This window comes from Anomaloglossus baeobatrachus, chromosome 2 (genome assembly GCF_048569485.1).
Source record: "Anomaloglossus baeobatrachus isolate aAnoBae1 chromosome 2, aAnoBae1.hap1, whole genome shotgun sequence".
Classification (NCBI taxonomy): domain Eukaryota; kingdom Metazoa; phylum Chordata; class Amphibia; order Anura; family Aromobatidae; genus Anomaloglossus; species Anomaloglossus baeobatrachus.
Genome location: NC_134354.1, coordinates 375408659 through 375429754, shown reverse-complemented (window position 1 = coordinate 375429754; position 21096 = coordinate 375408659).

Here is a 21096-nt window from a genome sequence, read left to right as displayed (position 1 = left end):
AACATCCTTTCCAGGTCTATACAGACCATAAGAATCTGACGTACTTACAAACCGCTCAGCGTCTGAATCCTCGCCAATCCCGCTGGTCCTTGTTTTTCTCCCGCTTTCACTTCTCCATCAACTATCTGTCTGGGAGTAAGAATAACAAGGCAGACGCCCTGTCTCGCTCTATGCTTTCTACCCAGGAAGAGATTGACGAACCTCGTCTTATCCTTCCCTCCAGGGTTTTTCATACGCTCTCCCCTGTGACGTTAGACCAAATCCCACCGGGCAAGACCTTTGTTCCGCCTGATCGACAGAATGATATACTGTCATGGGCCCACACCTCAAAGGTGGGTGGGCATTTTGGTATTAGGCGGACACGAGAGTTACTGGAGAGGTGGTATTGGTGGCCACACTTAGCCAGCCACGTCAAGAGATATGTCGGTTCCTGCTACTCGTGTGCTCGCAACCGTCCATTACGGCAGAGACCGGCTGGGCTCTTGCATCCTTTACCAGTGCCAGATAGACCATGGGAGGTGGTAGGCATGGACTTTGTGGGTGATCTTCCATGTTCACAGGGACATAGATTTGTGTTAGTCATTACGGACCATTTCTCCCGGATGGTTCATCTCGTACCGTTATCGAGAATCCCATCTTCCAGGGTACTAGCCAAACTATTCCTCAAGCATGTCTTTAGGCTTCACGGGATGCCAGATCGTATCATTTGTGATAGAGGCCCGCAATTTACTTCCCGTTTCTGGCGAGATCTTTGTAGCCTTCTGCAAATTGAGTTGAATCTCTCTTCGGCATACCATCCGGAGACTAATGGTTTGGTTGAACGTACCAATCAATCTATGATTATATACCTTCGACACTTTGTTGCTGAGAACCACGATAACTGGTCCTCCCTCCTACCCTGGGCAGAATTTGCCCTTAACAATTCGCTGGCTGAGGCCACTGGGCAGACACCGTTCGTACTCAATAATGGGCAACACCCTAGGGTACCGGTACCGTTTCCCGCTGCTGCACCTCCTCCTCTTGTGGCCGACTGGGCAACTAATGCCAGAGAGGTTTGGGATCAGACTCAAGAGTCGATCCAAGCAGCTAAGGACCGTATGAAGACGGTGTCCGATCGGTTTCGTCGCCCGGCTCCTGTCTTTTCTCCAGGGGACTTTGTGTGGCTCTCTGCAAAACACGTGAGACTTAGAGTGAGCTCTGTCAAATTTGCTCCTCGCTTCCTGGGTCCTTATGAGGTTCTTCGACAGGTAAATCCTGTAGTCTATCAATTGAAGTTACCTGTCCATCTTAGGATTCATGACAAATTCCATGTCTCACTGCTAAAGCCGGCTATTTTACCTCACGCTCGTGAAGTGCACTCTCCTGCCTCTGATTCCTCTCGCTCTAGCTATGAGGTACGAGCCATAGTTGGTTCTAAGATGGTTAGAGGGCGCAGGTTCTTCTTGATAGATTGGGAGGGCTATGGCCCGGAACATCGCTCTTGGGAGCCTGAGGAGGCTGTCCATGCTCCCGACTTAGTTGCCGATTACCTGCGTCGCCGGGAGGGGGGCCCTTGAGGGGGAGGTACTGTTACGGTTGCTGTGAGCACTGGAGACTATGTCCAGATTTCTTGCTACTACACATGTGCGAGCGCTGGAGACTAAGTCCAGATTTCTTGCTACTGCACATGTGCGAGCGCTGGAGACTAAGTCCAGATTTCTTGCTACTGCACATGTGCGAGCGCTGGAGACTAAGTCCAATCTTGGAGCCATTGCACATGTGCGGGTGACATCATCGCTGACACGAGGTCACATGTCTCTGACACCTTCTATGCCGATTGGTCGCTGGTCATGTGCTTGTGACGTCTTGCTCGGTGATAGGCCAGCATGACGTCACTCCTGTCGTTCTGGCAGCGGATTGGCTCTGGTGTCCTCCATCTTGGATGAGGCACAGAGTCTATATAAGACCCTGACACACGCCGCATGGTGCTCAGTCCTCTTGGTTCATGCATATGAGTAGACGCTCTGTGCGCGTTCCTCTAGGCATTCCTCTGTCTATGCTAGGTGAGCGCTACCGGCAGGGTAGCGTTCTTATACCTTACAGCTTCGGCTGCTGTCCGTATCCTTACCTCTTAGGGGAGCGGACATAGGCAGGTGCCTGAGGCACATGGTCTGGCTGGGCCTTGTGATTCTACTAGTAGGTGGACGTTGCCGCTAGGGTAACGTTCCTTATACTGCGTCTGGCAGTTGTTCGTATCCTCGCACACTAGGGGAGCGAACAGAGGTAGGAGCTTTGTGCGGCTTACGCTGCTGTTCGTCTCTTTTGCACCACTAGAAGAGCGGACCTAGGCAGGTGCCATATCTAGTGGTTCGTGTCCTCGCACACTAGTGGAGCGAACGCAGGTAGGAGCTTTGTGCGGCTTATGCTGCTGTTCGTCTCTTTTGCACCACTAGAAGAGCGGACCTAGGTAGGTGCCATTTCGCACACATTGCCTTTGTCTCTGTGATTATTAACAGAGATCATTCCACACACCCTCCAAGTAAGGGAGGAATTGCTTTACTTACTTATTATATCCTTCTGTGAGTTAACAGAGGTATTGCACTCTGCCATAGTCTGCAGCAAAGTCTTTGCACGGTGGACCCTGACTGTCTGATACTCCTTTCGGTTATTATCAGACAGCCCCCCGTAACAACGCCCTTCTAAAGTCATGTAAAACACCGCAAGGTGACTCCAAGCGGAGTCTCCCTTTTTTCCAAAAATTGGGCCACACAGACACCCACCCCATCAGTGGCAGCACTTGGGCCCTAGTTGCAAACAGGATGTTTTGATTTGCATCAAGCACATTCAAAAATACGCCATAATTAACCGTCCCCAGGATGACACCGGGGTAGGTAGCAAAGTCTTTCCTGATCCCAGCTCTGTTCATCTTGGCTTCTTTTAAAAACAATGTAAGCAAGGGTTACTCCAAGCGGAGTCTCCTTTTTTTCCAAAAATTGGGCCCCACACACACCCACCCCTTCAGTGGCAGCAGTTGTGCCCCAGTTGTACACTTCACAGCTACATTTGCATCAAGCACATTCAAAAATATGCCATTCTTATCCGTCCCCAGGATGACACCGGGGTAGGTAGCAAAGTCTTTCAAGATCCCAGCTCTGTTCATCTTGGCTTCTTTTAAAAACACAGCAAGCAAGGGTTACTCCAAGCGGAGTCTCCCTTTTTTCCAAAAATTGGGCCACACAGACACCCACCCCATCAGTGGCAGCACTTGGGCCCTAGTTGCAAACAGGGTGTTTTGATTTGCATCAAGCACATTCAAAAATACGCCATAATTAACCGTCCCCAGGATGACACCGGGGTAGGTAGCAAAGTCTTTCCTGATCCCAGCTCTGTTCATCTTGGCTTCTTTTAAAAACAATGTAAGCAAGGGTTACTCCAAGCGGAGTCTCCTTTTTTTCCAAAAATTGGGCCCCACACACACCCACCCCTTCAGTGGCAGCAGTTGTGCCCCAGTTGTACACTTCACAGCTACATTTGCATCAAGCACATTCAAAAATACGCCATTCTTATCCGTCCCCAGGATGACACCGGGGTAGGTAGCAAAGTCTTTCCTGATCCCAGCTCTGTTCATCTTGGCTTCTTTTAAAAACACAGCAATCAAGGGTTACTCCAAGCGGAGTCTCCCTTTTTTCCAAAAAATGGGCCACACAGACACCCACCCCATCAGTGGCAGCACTTGGGCCCTAGTTGCAAACAGGATGTTTTGATTTGCATCAAGCACATTCAAAAATACGCCATAATTAACCGTCCCCAGGATGACACCGGGGTAGGTATCAAAGTCTTTCCTGATCCCAGCTCTGTTCATCTTGGCTTCTTTTAAAAACAATGTAAGCAAGGGTTACTCCAAGCGGAGTCTCCTTTTTTTCCAAAAATTGGGCCCCACACACACCCACCCCTTCAGTGGCAGCAGTTGTGCCCCAGTTGTACACTTCTCAGCTACATTTGCATCAAGCACATTCAAAAATACGCCATTCTTATCCGTCCCCAGGATGACACCGGGGTAGGTAGCAAAGTCTTTCCTGATCCCAGCTCTGTTCATCTTGGCTTCTTTTAAAAACACAGCAAGCAAGGGTTACTCCAAGCGGAGTCTCCCTTTTTTCAAAAAATTGGGCCACACAGACACCCACCCCATCAGTGGCAGCACTTGGGCCCTAGTTGCAAACAGGATGTTTTGATTTGCATCAAGCACATTCAAAAATACGCCATAATTAACCGTCCCCAGGATGACACCGAGGTAGGTAGCAAAGTCTTTCCTGATCCCAGCTCTGTTCATCTTGGCTTCTTTTAAAAACAATGTAAGCAAGGGTTACTCCAAGCGGAGTCTCCTTTTTTTCCAAAAATTGGGCCCCACACACACCCACCCCTTCAGTGGCAGCAGTTGTGCCCCAGTTGTACACTTCACAGCTACATTTGCATCAAGCACATTCAAAAATACGCCATTCTTATCCGTCCCCAGGATGACACCGGGGTAGGTAGCAAAGTCTTTCCTGATCCCAGCTCTGTTCATCTTGGCTTCTTTTAAAAACACAGCAAGCAAGGGTTACTCCAAGCGGAGTCTCCTTTTTTTCCAAAAATTGGGCCCCACACACACCCACCCCTTCAGTGGCAGCAGTTGTGCCCCAGTTGTACACTTCACAGCTACATTTGCATCAAGCACATTCAAAAATACGCCATTCTTATCCGTCCCCAGGATGACATCGGGGTAGGTAGCAAAGTCTTTCCTGATCCCAGCTCTGTTCATCTTGGCTTCTTTTAAAAACACAGCAAGCAAAGGTTACTCCAAGCGGAGTCTCCCTTTTTTCAAAAAATTGGGCCACACAGACACCCACCCCATCAGTGGCAGCACTTGGGCCCTAGTTGCAAACAGGATGTTTTGATTTGCATCAAGCACATTCAAAAATACGCCATAATTAACCGTCCCCAGCATGACACCGGGGTAGGTAGATAAAGTCTTTGCTGAACCATGACTTGTTCATCTTGGCTTCTTTTAAAAACAATGTAAGCAAGGGTTACTCCAAGCGGAGTCTCCTTTTTTTCCAAAAATTGGGCCCCACACACACCCACCCCTTCAGTGGCAGCGGTTGTGCCCCAGTTTAACACTTCACAGCTACATTTGCATCAAGCACATTCAAAAATACGCCATAATTAACCGTCCCCAGCATGACACCGGGGTAGGTAGATAAAGTCTTTGCTGAACCATGACTTGTTCATCTTGGCTTCTTTTAAAAACAATGTAAGCAAGGGTTACTCCAAGCGGAGTCTCCCTTTTTTTCCAAAAATTGTGCCCCACACACACCCACCCATTCAGTGGCAGCACTTGTGCCCTAGTTGTACACTTCACAGCTAGATTTGCATCAAGCACATTCCAAATCCACAAGCATTTACTCTCCCCAGGATGACACAGGGGTTGTAAATTCCTTCTGGATCCATGACTTGTTCATTTTGATGAACGTCAGTCTGTCCACATTGTCACTGGACAGACGCGTGCGCTTATCTGTCAGCACACACCCAGCAGCACTGAAGACACGTTCAGAGACAACGCTGGCAGCTGGACACGACAAAATCTCCAAGGCGTAAGTTGCGAGCTCTGGCCATTTTTCTAGGTTTGAAGCCGAAAAGGAGCAAGGCTCCAGTTGCACAGTCATGGCATCGATGTTCATTTGGAGATACTCCTGTATCATCCTCTCCAGCCGTTGACTATGTGTCAGACTTGTTGTCTCTGGTCGCCTTGCAAAAGAGGGTCTAAAAAAATTATGAAAAGATTCCATAAAATTGCTGTTACCAGCACCAGATACGGTCCTACTGGTACGGGTAGACTGTTGAAGATGACGAGACCGTCCCATGTTTGTCAAGTTACAACTGGGAGATTCCCTCCCTGCACCTGCACGGTTGTTTGGTGGAAAAGCCGAGCTAAGATCGAGTAACAGCTTCTGCTGATACTCCTGCATACGTGCGTCCCTTTCTATGGCTGGAATTATGTCACAAAATTTGGACTTGTACCGGGGATCTAATAGTGTGGCAATCCAGTAGTCATCATCACTTCTAATTTTGACAATACGACTGTCATGTTGGAGGTAGTGCAACAAAAAGGCACTCATGTGTCTTGCGCAGCCATGCGGACCAAGTCCACGCTGTGTTTGTGGCATAGAGGTGCTAACCGTTCTTTCTTCCTCTGACATCTCCCCCCAACCTCTTTCAACTGAAATTTGACCAAGGTCTACCTCATCCGCTGAGTCTTCCATGTCCATGGACAGTTCGTCCTCCATTTCTTCATGTTCTCCTGCACCTTGCTCAACATTTCGCCTGCTACTATGCGCCCTTGTCGATCCCTGTCCCCCATGGTCCCATGCCTGCTGCGTTGGTGATGATGAACGTCTGGACCTTGGTGATGTTGTTGTCCCTTGCGTATATGAATCCTCCTGTAGTTCCTCCCCTTCATGTTGTCCCACCCCCTGACTCCGAATAGTGTTTAGCGTGTGCTCCAGCATGTAAATGACTGGAATCGTCATGCTGATAATGGCATTGTCAGCGCTAAACATATTCGTCGCCATGTCGAAACTGTGCAGAAGGGTGCATAGGTCCTTGATCTGAGACCACTCCATCAGGGTGATCTGCCCCACCTCTGCATCTCGTTGGCCCAGGCTATACGTCATGACGTATTGCACCAGGGCTCTGCGGTGCTGCCACAGTCGCTGTAACATGTGGAGAGTCGAATTCCAGCGTGTCGCCACATCGCATTTCAGGCGATGAACCGGCAGGCCGAAAGACTTCTGGAGCGATGCAAGTCGCTCAGCTGCGGCGCTTGAACGGCGGAAGTGAGCAGACAGTTTTCGTGCCCTGTTCAGAAGGCCATCTAGGCCGGGATAGTGTGTTAAAAATTGCTGGACGACAAGGTTCAACACGTGAGCCATACAAGGTACGTGTGTCACCTTGCGCAGGCGAAGGGCCGCACCCAGGTTTGCAGCATTGTCGCACACGGCCTTACCAGGCTGCAGGTTGAGTGGAGACAACCATTTATTAAACTCGGACCGCAGAGCTGACCACAACTCCTCAGCTGTGTGACTCTTATTCCCAAGACATGTCAAGCTAAAGACCGCCTGATGCCGTTGCGCTCTGCTGCCAGCATAGTAATGAGGCGTGCGTGATTCCTTCTGCGCAGTGAGAACGCTGGTGGCCTGACCAGGCAGGCTTGGGGCGGAGGTGGAGGACCCAGATGAGGTGGAGGATGCAGAAGCAGTGGCGGAACTTGGACAGACAGAGGATTGACACACAAGTCGTGGGGACGGCAAGACTTGTGCAGCAGACCCTTCACCATCTATCACCATAGTTACCCAGTGCCCAGTCAGCGACATGTAACGTCCCTGTCCATGCTTACTGGTCCAAGTATCGGTGGTGAAATGCACCCGTTCACACACAGAGTTTCTCAAGGAAGCGGTGATGTTGTGTGCGACATGCTGGTGTAGCGCGGGCACACCTTTCTTAGAGAAGTAGTGGCGACTAGGCATCTGGTACTGGGGCACAGCGACAGACATAAGGTCTCTAAAATCCTGTGTGTCCCCTAGGCGGAAAGGCAGCATTTCGGTAGCCAACAGCTTACAGAGGGATAGAGTCAACCTCTTCGCTTTGTCATGGGTCGCAGGAAGTGGCCTTTTATTTGACCACATCTGAGGGACAGAGATCTGGCTGCTGTGTGTAGACGGTGTTGAGTAGGGTGTCCCTGGAAAAATGCAGCTTTGTGAGGAAAGTGCAGGCGGAGACATGATGTTGCCTTCATCCAAAGTTGGTGCTATCGATGTCTGAGAGAGCTGTACACACTCACTTGTTTCCCCTTCCAAAACAACTGACGACCTACCAAGCAAACTGCCTGTTGCGGTTACAGTGGTGGAAGTTGTGGGTGGAAAAACAGGTGTGACAGCTGTCCCAACAGTCCTAGAAGATGACGAGCGAGCGGATGCACTGGAAGGGGCAGGCGGTGGATGGTTTGCTCCGCTAGGCCGCATTGCAGCTCGGTGAGCTTCCCACCGGGCCATATGATATTTATTCATGTGACGATTCATGGAAGAAGTTGTCAAACTGCTGAGGTTTTGACCTCTACTAAGAGAACCATGACAAATTTTACATATCACATAATTTGGGCGATCTTTTTCTATGTCAAAAAAGGACCAGGCTAGGCAAGGCTTAGAGGCCATGCGACCTGTTGATCCACCCCGAATAATGCTCAGGGGCAGAGTGGTGGCTGAGGATGCAGTTGTAGACGTGCTACCAGTGCTCCGACTCTGTCCAGGAAGGCGCAAGGTAACTTCGTCGTCGGTTGCATCCTCCTCCACCGCCTCTGTTGACCTCCTCGAGTGCCTGACTGGGGGTTGACAGTAGGTGGGATCTAGAACTTCATCATCAATTGTTGTGTTTGCACTCCCCTCCCCCTCTGACCGAGCCTCTTCTTGCCCTGACCGCATATTTAAGTTGTCATCCCAATCGGGTATCTGCGTCTCATCTTCATCAGAATGTTCCTCATTGTCTATAACCACAGGTGTTACAGTTTGTGACAAAGGGTCAACATTATGCTCAGAAACTTGTTCCTCACGACCTGAATCCGAGTCACAAAGGTTCTGGGCATCACTGCAGACCATTTCCTGTTCTGTACTCACTGTAGCTTGGGAGCAGACCTCTGATTCCCAGGCTATAGTGTGACTGAACAGCTCTGCAGACTCAGCCATCTCTGTTCCACCATACTGTGCAGGGCTGATGGAGACTTCAGAGCTGGGAGAAATCAAGTGTGATTAGGATGACAACTCAGAGGACTGGTGTTTTTTGGATGCGGTACTTGAAGTGGCTGAGAGGGCACTTGTTGGACCACTTGAGATCCATTCAAGCATTTTCCTTTTTTGCCCATCATCTACCTTTCTTCCTGTTGTTCGTGTCCGTAAAAAAGGGAGCACATCGGATTGTCCATGGTAAGTAGTAGACATCTTACTTTTGCTGGTAGAGGGTCTATCTTCAGCAGATGATAATGGAGCTTTGCCACCTTCCCCACGGACAAAACCTTTTTTGCCTTTTCCACCACGCCTCTTCCCCTTTCCACCAGCATCTGTCATTTTGCCACTCATGTTGATTGCGACAAGATTGTGGACTGAAAATGTGGTAGTAAAAATTGAGAGGTGGTGTAGATTGCAGTGGTGGTCTAGCTTTATTAACAGCAGAATAATAAAGAATAAATATCCCTGACAATGCAACTACAGGCCTTAAACTGGCAGCAAAAATTGCTAGTCTAATGGCTTAGTTATAATGAGTTGGAGTGTGGAACGCAGGCAGATGCGCTCTGCAAATGTCTTTGCACTAGTGGGACTATAGCAAAGTCCAATAGCCACAGATAGGATGCCACTAGGTACACTGAGTGTTTGCTAGTATAATGGCTTAGTTATAATGAGTTGGAGTGTGCAACGCAGGCAGATGCGCTCTGCAAATGTCTTTGCACTAGTGGGACTATAGCAAAGTCCAATAGCCACAGATAGGATGCCACTAGGTACACTGAGTGTTTGCTAGTATAATGGCTTAGTTATAATGAGTTGGAGTGTGCAACGCAGGCAGATGCGCTCTGCAAATGTCTTTGCACTAGTGGGACTATAGCAAAGTCCAATAGCCACAGATAGGATGCCACTAGGTACACTGAGTGTTTGCTAGTATAATGGCTTAGTTATAATGAGTTGGAGTGTGCAACGCAGGCAGATGCGCTCTGCAAATGTCTTTGCACTAGTGGGACTATAGCAAAGTCCAATAGCCACGTATAGGATGCCACTAGGTACACTGAGTGTTTGCTAGTATAATGGCTTAGTTATAATGAGTTGGAGTGTGCAACGCAGGCAGATGCGCTCTGCAAATGTCTTTGCACTAGTGGGACTATAGCAAAGTCCAATAGCCACAGATAGGATGCCACTAGGTACACTGAGTGTTTGCTAGTATAATGGCTTAGTTATAATGAGTTGGAGTGTGCAACGCAGGCAGACGCGCTCTGCAAATGTCTTTGCACTAGTGGGACTATAGCAAAGTCCAATAGCCACGTATAGGATGCCACTAGGTACACTGAGTGTTTGCTAGTATAATGGCTTAGTTATAATGAGTTGGAGTGTGCAACGCAGGCAGATGCGCTCTGCAAATGTCTTTGCACTAGTGGGACTATAGCAAAGTCCAATAGCCACAGATAGGATGCCACTAGGTACACTGAGTGTTTGCTAGTATAATGGCTTAGTTATAATGAGTTGGAGTGTGCAACGCAGGCAGATGCGCTCTGCAAATGTCTTTGCACTAGTGGGACTATAGCAAAGTCCAATAGCCACGTATAGGATGCCACTAGGTACACTGAGTGTTTGCTAGTATAATGGCTTAGTTATAATGAGTTGGAGTGTGCAACGCAGGCAGATGCGCTCTGCAAATGTCTTTGCACTAGTGGGACTATAGCAAAGTCCAATAGCCACAGATAGGATGCCACTAGGTACACTGAGTGTTTGCTAGTATAATGGCTTAGTTATAATGAGTTGGAGTGTGCAACGCAGGCAGACGCGCTCTGCAAATGTCTTTGCACTAGTGTGACTATAGCAAAGTCCAATAGCCACGTATAGGATGCCACTAGGTACACTGAGTGTTTGCTAGTATAATGGCTTAGTTATAATGAGTTGGAGTGTGCAACGCAGGCAGATGCGCTCTGCAAATGTCTTTGCACTAGTGGGACTATAGCAAAGTCCAATAGCCACGTATAGGATGCCACTAGGTACACTGAGTGTTTGCTAGTATAATGGCTTAGTTATAATGAGTTGGAGTGTGCAACGCAGGCAGACGCGCTCTGCAAATGTCTTTGCACTAGTGTGACTATAGCAAAATCCAATAGCCACGTATAGGATGCCACTAGGTACACTGAGTGTTTGCTAGTATAATGGCTTAGTTATAATGAGTTGGAGTGTGCAACGCAGGCAGACGCGCTCTGCAAATGTCTTTGCACTAGTGGGACTATAGCAAAGTCCAATAGCCACGTATAGGATGCCACTAGGTACACTGAGTGTTTGCTAGTATAATGGCTTAGTTATAATGAGTTGGAGTGTGCAACGCAGGCAGATGCGCTCTGCAAATGTCTTTGCACTAGTGGGACTATAGCAAAGTCCAATAGCCACGTATAGGATGCCACTAGGTACACTGAGTGTTTGCTAGTATAATGGCTTAGTTATAATGAGTTGCAGTGTGCAACGCAGGCAGATGCGCTCTGCAAATGTCTTTGCACTAGTGGGACTATAGCAAAGTCCAATAGCCACAGATAGGATGCCACTAGGTACACTGAGTGTTTGCTAGTATAATGGCTTAGTTATAATGAGTTGGAGTGTGCAACGCAGGCAGATGCGCTCTGCAAATGTCTTTGCACTAGTGGGACTATAGCAAAGTCCAATAGCCACGTATAGGATGCCACTAGGTACACTGAGTGTTTGCTAGTATAATGGCTTAGTTATAATGAGTTGGAGTGTGCAACGCAGGCAGATGCGCTCTGCAAATGTCTTTGCACTAGTGGGACTATAGCAAAGTCCAATAGCCACAGATAGGATGCCACTAGGTACACTGAGTGTTTGCTAGTATAATGGCTTAGTTATAATGAGTTGGAGTGTGCAATGCAGGCAGATGCGCTCTGCAAATGTCTTTGCACTAGTGGGACTATAGCAAAGTCCAATAGCCACGTATAGGATGCCACTAGGTACACTGAGTGTTTGCTAGTATAATGGCTTAGTTATAATGAGTTGGAGTGTGCAACGCAGGCAGATGCGCTCTGCAAATGTCTTTGCACTAGTGGGACTATAGCAAAGTCCAATAGCCACAGATAGGATGCCACTAGGTACACTGAGTGTTTGCTAGTATAATGGCTTAGTTATAATGAGTTGCAGTGTGCAATGCAGGCAGATGCGCTCTGCAAATGTCTTTGCACTAGTGGGGCTATAGCAAAGTCCAATAGCCACAGATAGGATGCCACTAGGTACACTGAGTGTTTGCTAGTATAATGGCTTAGTTATAATGAGTTGGAGTGTGCAACGCAGGCAGATGCGCTCTGCAAATGTCTTTGCATTAGTGGGACTATAGCAAAGTCCAATAGCCACGTATAGGATGCCACTAGGTACACTGAGTGTTTGCTAGTATAATGGCTTAGTTATAATGATTTGGAGTGTGCAACGCAGGCAGATGCGCTCTGCAAATGTCTTTGCACTAGTGGGACTATAGCAAAGTCCAATAGCCACAGATAGGATGCCACTAGGTACACTGAGTGTTTGCTAGTATAATGGCTTAGTTATAATGAGTTGGAGTGTGCAACGCAGGCAGATGCGCTCTGCAAATGTCTTTGCACTAGTGGGACTATAGCAAAGTCCAATAGCCACAGATAGGATGCCACTAGGTACACTGAGTGTTTGCTAGTATAATGGCTTAGTTATAATGAGTTGGAGTGTGCAACGCAGGCAGATGCGCTCTGCAAATGTCTTTGCACTAGTGGGACTATAGCAAAGTCCAATAGCCACGTATAGGATGCCACTAGGTACACTGAGTGTTTGCTAGTATAATGGCTTAGTTATAATGAGTTGGAGTGTGCAACGCAGGCAGATGCGCTCTGCAAATGTCTTTGCACTAGTGGGACTATAGCAAAGTCCAATAGCCACGTATAGGATGCCACTAGGTACACTGAGTGTTTGCTAGTATAATGGCTTAGTTATAATGAGTTGGAGTGTGCAACGCAGGCAGACGCGCTCTGCAAATGTCTTTGCACTAGTGTGACTATAGCAAAGTCCAATAGCCACGTATAGGATGCCACTAGGTACACTGAGTGTTTGCTAGTATAATGGCTTAGTTATAATGAGTTGGAGTGTGCAACGCAGGCAGATGCGCTCTGCAAATGTCTTTGCACTAGTGGGACTATAGCAAAGTCCAATAGCCACGTATAGGATGCCACTAGGTACACTGAGTGTTTGCTAGTATAATGGCTTAGTTATAATGAGTTGGAGTGTGCAACGCAGGCAGACGCGCTCTGCAAATGTCTTTGCACTAGTGTGACTATAGCAAAATCCAATAGCCACGTATAGGATGCCACTAGGTACACTGAGTGTTTGCTAGTATAATGGCTTAGTTATAATGAGTTGGAGTGTGCAACGCAGGCAGATGCGCTCTCCAAATGTCTTTGCACTAGTGGGACTATAGCAAAGTCCAATAGCCACGTATAGGATGCCACTAGGTACACTGAGTGTTTGCTAGTATAATGGCTTAGTTATAATGAGTTGGAGTGTGCAACGCAGGCAGACGCGCTCTGCAAATGTCTTTGCACTAGTGGGACTATAGCAAAGTCCAATAGCCACGTATAGGATGCCACTAGGTACACTGAGTGTTTGCTAGTATAATGGCTTAGTTATAATGAGTTGGAGTGTGCAACGCAGGCAGATGCGCTCTGCAAATGTCTTTGCACTAGTGGGACTATAGCAAAGTCCAATAGCCACGTATAGGATGCCACTAGGTACACTGAGTGTTTGCTAGTATAATGGCTTAGTTATAATGAGTTGCAGTGTGCAACGCAGGCAGATGCGCTCTGCAAATGTCTTTGCACTAGTGGGACTATAGCAAAGTCCAATAGCCACGTATAGGATGCCACTAGGTACACTGAGTGTTTGCTAGTATAATGGCTTAGTTATAATGAGTTGGAGTGTGCAACGCAGGCAGATGCGCTCTGCAAATGTCTTTGCACTAGTGGGACTATAGCAAAGTCCAATAGCCACGTATAGGATGCCACTAGGTACACTGAGTGTTTGCTAGTATAATGGCTTAGTTATAATGAGTTGCAGTGTGCAACGCAGGCAGATGCGCTCTGCAAATGTCTTTGCACTAGTGGGACTATAGCAAAGTCCAATAGCCACAGATAGGATGCCACTAGGTACACTGAGTGTTTGCTAGTATAATGGCTTAGTTATAATGAGTTGGAGTGTGCAACGCAGGCAGATGCGCTCTGCAAATGTCTTTGCACTAGTGGGACTATAGCAAAGTCCAATAGCCACGTATAGGATGCCACTAGGTACACTGAGTGTTTGCTAGTATAATGGCTTAGTTATAATGAGTTGGAGTGTGCAACGCAGGCAGATGCGCTCTGCAAATGTCTTTGCACTAGTGGGACTATAGCAAAGTCCAATAGCCACAGATAGGATGCCACTAGGTACACTGAGTGTTTGCTAGTATAATGGCTTAGTTATAATGAGTTGGAGTGTGCAATGCAGGCAGATGCGCTCTGCAAATGTCTTTGCACTAGTGGGACTATAGCAAAGTCCAATAGCCACGTATAGGATGCCACTAGGTACACTGAGTGTTTGCTAGTATAATGGCTTAGTTATAATGAGTTGGAGTGTGCAACGCAGGCAGATGCGCTCTGCAAATGTCTTTGCACTAGTGGGACTATAGCAAAGTCCAATAGCCACAGATAGGATGCCACTAGGTACACTGAGTGTTTGCTAGTATAATGGCTTAGTTATAATGAGTTGCAGTGTGCAACGCAGGCAGATGCGCTCTGCAAATGTCTTTGCACTAGTGGGGCTATAGCAAAGTCCAATAGCCACAGATAGGATGCCACTAGGTACACTGAGTGTTTGCTAGTATAATGGCTTAGTTATAATGAGTTGGAGTGTGCAACGCAGGCAGATGCGCTCTGCAAATGTCTTTGCATTAGTGGGACTATAGCAAAGTCCAATAGCCACGTATAGGATGCCACTAGGTACACTGAGTGTTTGCTAGTATAATGGCTTAGTTATAATGATTTGGAGTGTGCAACGCAGGCAGATGCGCTCTGCAAATGTCTTTGCACTAGTGGGACTATAGCAAAGTCCAATAGCCACAGATAGGATGCCACTAGGTACACTGAGTGTTTGCTAGTATAATGGCTTAGTTATAATGAGTTGGAGTGTGCAACGCAGGCAGATGCGCTCTGCAAATGTCTTTGCACTAGTGGGACTATAGCAAAGTCCAATAGCCACGTATAGGATGCCACTAGGTACACTGAGTGTTTGCTAGTATAATGGCTTAGTTATAATGAGTTGGAGTGTGCAACGCAGGCAGATGCGCTCTGCAAATGTCTTTGCACTAGTGGGACTATAGCAAAGTCCAATAGCCACGTATAGGATGCCACTAGGTACACTGAGTGTTTGCTAGTATAATGGCTTAGTTATAATGAGTTGGAGTGTGCAACGCAGGCAGATGCGCTCTGCAAATGTCTTAGCACTAGTGGGACTATAGCAAAGTCCAATAGCCACAGATAGGATGCCACTAGGTACACTGAGTGTTTGCTAGTATAATGGCTTAGTTATAATGAGTTGGAGTGTGCAACGCAGGCAGATGCGCTCTGCAAATGTCTTTGCACTAGTGGGACTATAGCAAAGTCCAATAGCCACGTATAGGATGCCACTAGGTACACTGAGTGTTTGCTAGTATAATGGCTTAGTTATAATGAGTTGGAGTGTGCAACGCAGGCAGATGCGCTCTGGAAATGTCTTTGCACTAGTGGGACTATAGCAAAGTCCAATAGCCACAGATAGGATGCCACTAGGTACACTGAGTGTTTGCTAGTATAATGGCTTAGTTATAATGAGTTGGAGTGTGCAACGCAGGCAGATGCGCTCTGCAAATGTCTTTGCACTAGTGGGACTATAGCAAAGTCCAATAGCCACGTATAGGATGCCACTAGGTACACTGAGTGTTTGCTAGTATAATGGCTTAGTTATAATGAGTTGGAGTGTGCAACGCAGGCAGATGCGCTCTGCAAATGTCTTAGCACTAGTGGGACTATAGCAAAGTCCAATAGCCACGTATAGGATGCCACTAGGTACACTGAGTGTTTGCTAGTATAATGGCTTAGTTATAATGAGTTGGAGTGTGCAACGCAGGCAGATGCGCTCTGCAAATGTCTTTGCACTAGTGTGACTATAGCAAAGTCCAATAGCCACAGATAGGATGCCACTAGGTACACTGAGTGTTTGCTAGTATAATGGCTTAGTTATAATGAGTTGGAGTGTGCAACGCAGGCAGATGCGCTCTGCAAATGTCTTTGCACTAGTGGGACTATAGCAAAGTCCAATAGCCACAGATAGGATGCCACTAGGTACACTGAGTGTTTGCTAGTATAATGGCTTAGTTATAATGAGTTGGAGTGTGCAACGCAGGCAGATGCGCTCTGCAAATGTCTTTGCACTAGTGTGACTATAGCAAAGTCCAATAGCCACAGATAGGATGCCACTAGGTACACTGAGTGTTTGCTAGTATAATGGCTTAGTTATAATGAGTTGGAGTGTGCAACGCAGGCAGACGCGCTCTGCAAATGTCTTTGCACTAGTGGGACTATAGCAAAGTCCAATAGCCACGTTTAGGATGCCACTAGGTACACTGAGTGTTTGCTAGTATAATGGCTTAGTTATAATGAGTTGGAGTGTGCAACGCAGGCAGATGCGCTCTGCAAATGTCTTAGCACTAGTGGGACTATAGCAAAGTCCAATAGCCACGTATAGGATGCCACTAGGTACACTGAGTGTTTGCTAGTATAATGGCTTAGTTATAATGAGTTGGAGTGTGCAACGCAGGCAGATGCGCTCTGCAAATGTCTTTGCACTAGTGTGACTATAGCAAAGTCCAATAGCCACAGATAGGATGCCACTAGGTACACTGAGTGTTTGCTAGTATAATGGCTTAGTTATAATGAGTTGGAGTGTGCAACGCAGGCAGACGCGCTCTGCAAATGTCTTTGCACTAGTGGGACTATAGCAAAGTCCAATAGCCACGTTTAGGATGCCACTAGGTACACTGAGTGTTTGCTAGTATAATGGCTTAGTTATAATGAGTTGGAGTATGCAGAGGACACGAGGGTACAGTGCCAGGATTTTGGGGCTCTGTGTAGAGGAATGGAAGCCTGCCTTTCTATCCCTCCTAATAGGGAAATGCAGGGAGGAAATCCCTGATCTTGGCTAAACAGACGCTGGCGCTGTTTTCAGGACCTGTCACCTTAACTCTGACCCTGCCGGTTTGAGCCCTTAAAAGGACTGCTATAAAGTGCTCTCCCTAAGCTGTCTAACGCTGTGTATGCAGCGCATACAGCTGTATCGGCGATAGGACTCAGGAGGACGGAGCTGCGACAGTGATGTCTGACACCAAAGACGCAGAAGGCAGATAATGGCGTCCTGGAAGAAAATGTCCGGTTTTATAATGCAGGGACATGTGACATGGACATCCTATCACACATGTCGTTGCTTCTCTGGCTCAAAGTCCACTTAGCTGTGTGTGTGTCTGGGATTGGCTGACATGCTGGCCCGCCCCACAAGACGCGCACGCTTAGGGAAGGAAGACAAGGAAAAAAAAAAAAATGGCGATCGCCATTATAGAAACAGCAGTGATCTGAAGGCGCTGTTCACGCACACTATACACTGAAATGTCATAATAGTGTGATTCACAGAGTGACTTACACTATTACAGCAGAAACCAAGCTATGATTTAGCTGTTTTTTTGCTGCTAGAACCGTTCTCGAACGTTTCTAGAACTATCGAGCTTTTGCAAAAAGCTCGAGTTCTAGTTCGATCTAGAACAGGCCCCAAAATCACTCGAGCCTAGAACTGGAGAACCACGAACCACGAACCGCGCTCAACTCTAATTATTACCCAGCGAGCCACTCATCACCAGGGCAGCTGGAAGAGTTGGATACAGCGTCAGAAGATGGCGCTTCTATGAAAGCGCCATTTTCTAGGGTGGCTGTGGACTGCAATTCGCAGCAGGGGTGCCCAGAAAGCTTGGGCACCCTGAACCTGCGGATTCCAATCCCCAGCTGCCTAGTTGTACCTGGCTGGACACAAAAAATGGGCGAAGCCCACATAATTTTTTTTTTTAATCATTTCATGAAATTCATGAAATGATTAAAAAACAAAAGGGCTTCCCTATATTTTTTGTTCCCAGCCGGGTACAAATAGGCAGCTGGGGGTTGTGGGCAGCATACAAAAACATGGCGAAGCCCACGTAATTTTTTTGGGGGGCAAAAAACTCCTACATACAGTCCTGGATGGATTATGCTGAACCTTGTAGTTTTGCAGCTGCTGTCTGCTGTCTGTCTGTATGGAGGAGAGCAGACAGAAGCTGCAGAACTACAAGGCTCAGCATGCTCCATTTACTAGTGTATGCAGGAGAGCGGACAGCAGCTGCAGAACGACAAGGCTCAGCATGCTCCATTCACTAGTGTATGCAGGAGAGCAAAAAGAAGTTGCACAACTACAACGCTCTGCATTCTCCATCCAGGACTGTATGCTTGAGTTTTTGTCCCCAAAAAAATGAAGTGGGCTTCGCCATATTTTTGTATGCTAGCCAGGTACAGCAGGCAGGTACGGCTGCCCCCAACTCCCAGCTGCCTATTTGTACCCGGCTGGGAACTAAAAAAATAGGGAAGCCCTTTTTTTAATTATTTCATGAATTTCATTAAATAATTAAAAAAAAAATCGACATAGGCTTCGCCCCAATTTTGTGTCCAGCCAGGTACAACTAGGCAGCTGTGGATTGGAATCCACAGCACAGGTTAACCCGAGCTTTCTGGGCGCCTCTGCTGTGAATTGCAGTCTACAGCCGCCCCAGAAAATGGCGCTTTCATAGAAGCGCCATAATCTGGCGCTGTTTCCAACTTTTCCAGCAGCCCTGAAGCCGGGTGGCTTGCTGGGTAAAAATGAGTTAATACTAGCTTTGTTTTACTACCTAGTATTAAGCCAGAGATTCTTAATGTCAGGCAAGTTTGACCCGGCCATTAAGAATCTCCAATAAAGGGTTAAAAAAAGACACCACAGAGAGAAAAAATACTTTAATAGAAATAAATACACAGACATATTAGAGACTCCATGTTCATTACTCCCTCTCAGCCCTCCATGATACTGGTCTTCTGTCTTCTTTCTCTTTCAACCCATACAGCTCTGCTACATCAGACAGCATTGCATGGGAGGAAGAATGCTGGTGCTGCCGTACAGTCTATTCACTCAGTGAGTGAGCAGAAGCTGCGTGCTGTAAGTGGTGACGTCACCGCTGACAGGCAGATTGCCATAGCAACGATGCTCCAATCACGTGATTCCCGGTGCCGCAATTCACCGGCTGTGGCATCTAGTCCTTGCATGTGGGCTGACTCTGTAAAGAGCGCCCACATGCTTGGACGGGGAAGCCGACTATGTGCCAGAGCATTTCGCCGGTACACGGAGATGCTGGAACGATCATTGCGTACCGGAGAGATATACTGACAGGACCTAGCATGACGTCTAGCCATGTGACCAGTCTGTAGCCAATGAGATAATAAACATGTGACTGGTCACATGCTATGACGACGTCACGATAAGTCCTATCATCAGTGCTGGTTACCAGGAGGACGCAGTAATTATCAGAAGGAGAAGCGGCAGGAGACAGAGTGCTGGACGCGTCGCGGGGACCTGTAAGTGTTATGGCAATGTTTATTAACTGTATGTGTACATGTATAATGTGTTTTTATGTGTTAGTGTTTGCCAACCATTGTTTTCAATGGGGTTCGAGTGGTTCGTCGAACGGTTCGTCGAATGGTTCGTCGAATGTTCGTCGAACGGTGCCTCCGTTTGACGAACCGAACTCTAACGCCAGGGGGGTGGCTCATCTCTTGTGCTCACTAAGGTCTCTTTCACACATTAGTGATTCTGGTACGTATGTTGCTGTATTTACACATACCAGAATCAAGGCCATACGCAGACACATTAAAATTAATGGGTCTGTGCACACATCAGGGATTTCTCCCTGACCATGTTTCCATGCGGCACACATGTGTGTCCATGTGTTTTGCATGGAGACAACTCCATTCTTCTCTGAAATCACTGATGTAACACGGAACATAGAGTGGTGTGATCCATGTGACATGTACCAAAGAAAACATGTATTTTAATAAAATTATTTTTATACTTAACTTTCTCCAGCGCTGCTATCTCCGGCCGCTGCTGTCTCCTGTTTCCAGGCAAGCTAATTATACTCATGAACATTCACTGCATCGTGCCCCAGAAGTAACAGCAGATGGGAGACAGCAGCAGTCAGAGACATCAGCACCACAGACAGCAGCGCCAAGGACAGGTGAGTATAAAAGTGCCTGACCTTCATGTGCTATCATGGATAGCACACGGAGAACACACGTGTGCCAAAATCATAGCACACGGAGAACACGTGTGTCAAAATCATGGCACAAGGAGAGCCAAATGCATCTTTAACACGTCAGTGAAAAATGTGTGTGTTTTTGACTGTCATGTAAAAGAGGCTTCACACAGATTTAGACAAATTTCTCCAGGTTCTCCAGGTCAGCACAATTACACAGATACCCAACGTGCATATTTTTTTTTTATTTAAGTGGTAAAAATGTTTTAAAAAATATATCAAAAAATGTTTTTGCTTGTATTGCCATCTTTCAAGACTTGTAACACTTTCAATTACTAACTCCTGGGCTTGATGCCAGCTGTCAATTTACAGCTGACATCAACTCCAAAAGTATTACCCCAATTGCCACTGCACCAGGGCAATTAGGAAGAGTCGGGAAAAGTACCAGGATTGGCACATCTAATGGATGCACCACTTTTGGGCTGACTGCAGGCTGAATTTTTCGGTTAGGAAGGGCGAAATAACCATGAGCTTTCCAGCCTAATAATACCAGCCCCTTGCTATCTGCTTTACCTTGGCTGGTTATCAAAAATAGGGAGGATCCCACTCTATTTTTTTTGTTTCAATTTATTGTTCCCAGCCGTGTACATGCATCTTTCCCATGCCAAAAATCTTACTGCATTTCAAAAAACGTTCATGCATAGCATATGAACAGCACCTAAACTCTAAACTCAGACACAGACTTTTTTGAAATGTTTGTATTTGAGTTTAATGCGGGCTTTACACAAGACGAGCTATCGTGCAATGCATCGTCGGGGTCACGGTTTTCGTGACGCACATCCGGCATCGTTCACGACGTCGTCTCATGTGACACCTCCGAGCGACGCAGTATCACTCACA